Consider the following 2,022-nt stretch of genomic DNA (forward strand, 5'->3'; position numbering starts at 1 on the left):
TCCCACTATTAAATATAATCATAACATTTAATATGCCCCATGGGCAGATGTAAATAAAGACATTAAATCAAACAAAAAAAAATAACTGCCCACATAAGACCTTATAACCTAAATTTCTTCACAAAAAGCGAAATAAAGTTCCGATTTGAAAAATCTTTGGTAAATCGATAGATATAACAGAAATACCTTATACAAGGTCAAACGAAGGTATTCATAATAATATTATGGATGCCACAGTTTTCCGCGGTTCGTGGGCGTTAAGGTGGGCGTGGCCGGATGAAAACTCGTAGCCAGTTGCAGTGATATCTCATAAATACGTCCTCTAAAGCCTTACTTTCAGAAGCCAAAATAAGAAGAAGAAATAAAATGAACTTTGTTTTGAACCACAGAGGAGAACAGCACGCAAACACCTTCATCATGGAAGACGTTCTCTTAGGACTGGATATTTGATGCGGCGTATCCGCCACTCGGCAATTCGGACAACTTAGTCCTTCTTTCGGATCCACCGCTTCGGACGATCTAATCGTATAAGCTACGCCATACGCTTAAATTTAAAATGCTCATGTTAGCTACGTAAGATTTGCATGTAAATAGAGAAATCAGTTTGAAATTGTAACTCAGCAAATGTGGACGTCCACTCTTTAAGATTGCTCTTTTAGTTTGCTCATTCGAGGCACTCTTTAGTTTTCCTACCCGTGGTAAGAGACTAAAAATTTGTAGACCAGCGCCTTATAATTTTTTCCCAACGCACGATCAGCTTAAGGTTGCAAAAATAAAATTTATCTCGATCTCGTTTCAGTCGTTGACGAGAGCGCAAGTGTTTTCGGTTTGGCTCCGTTACCTTCGTTATCTTTCGAGCCGCCGTGCTAGGCTTAGTGCGTCACCCGCGTAAACAGTGCGGCTGTTTCTATTAAAAACTTTCCTGTGTTTATGGAGACGTATATACAGAAGCAGGGCAGTGACCTTTAAAGAAAGAATTTTGTTTTTTCGAAGTGAAAAGGTGATTTTCAAAGATGCACGCGGAGCACGTGTTTGAACAAGTTTTTCTGCCACTATACTTGCATTGTTCCGAGAGTAACAACATCTTCAGCCAGCGGCAACCACCACGCCAGCTAGCGCCAACCACATCGGCAGCCAGCAGCTACAACATCGCCAGCCGCAACGCCCAAAAGCGTCGCCAACAACAACAGCAGCTAACAACAAAACAAAACCCTCGCGAATAACTTTGTAAAAAAAAAAACATTGCGCAGTTCACTTAATATGTAAGCTTAACCAATAATTGTAAGATTTGTAGTTATATCGATACACGGTAATTATCTTAGCTAAGCCCAAGCGATATGTTCCGTTTATCTTTTCCCCTCCGTTCTCGCATCGGCAGTAGCCACACACACACACACACACACCAGGAGAGCAAGGAAATATTCACCACGAAAAGTGCTCGCGTGAGCAGCGCCGCACAGGAGCAAGCCAGAGAGAACATGCGATCGAGCAGGAAAACAACCACAGAAAATTGGCACGCGCCAAGGGGAGAGCGAGAGAAAAAGAGTACTGAAACTTCGAGAAGTGGAAAAAACCCAGAGCCGCCGGTAAAACTTGAACAAAAAAACGCGGGTAAAGGCGGATTCTTGAAAACGCGGCGGACGGGATCAGAAGTGCAGACAGAGCAAAAATTCAGTTGGACAAGGGGAGTTTTTTTTTGTTGCGTTCTGAGTGCGGAAAAGTTGTGGAAGGAAAAAAAGGCCTCCCCAAAGAGAGTGGAGTGACTTGTGCCCAGTGACCCAGGAATCGAAGATTTCTTCTGGGAAGGAGTTTACCTAGACGACCTCGAGGAGAGTGTGCCGGCCTAAGACCAGCGGTGGAACACCCGGATTCACGCGTGTATGTGTGTGTGAGAGCGAGACGGGTGAGTGAGTGGAGTGAACCGCATTTTGGCCAGCGAGAGTCCCCGGCAATGAGAAACTTCTCGAAGGCCTCGATGCGGCTTCGCCCAGAATAGGCTAGAATTTATTTACCATGACTTAA

Source organism: Drosophila eugracilis, unplaced genomic scaffold (assembly GCF_018153835.1).
Source record: "Drosophila eugracilis isolate 14026-0451.02 unplaced genomic scaffold, ASM1815383v1 contig_515, whole genome shotgun sequence".
Classification (NCBI taxonomy): Eukaryota; Metazoa; Arthropoda; class Insecta; order Diptera; family Drosophilidae; genus Drosophila; species Drosophila eugracilis.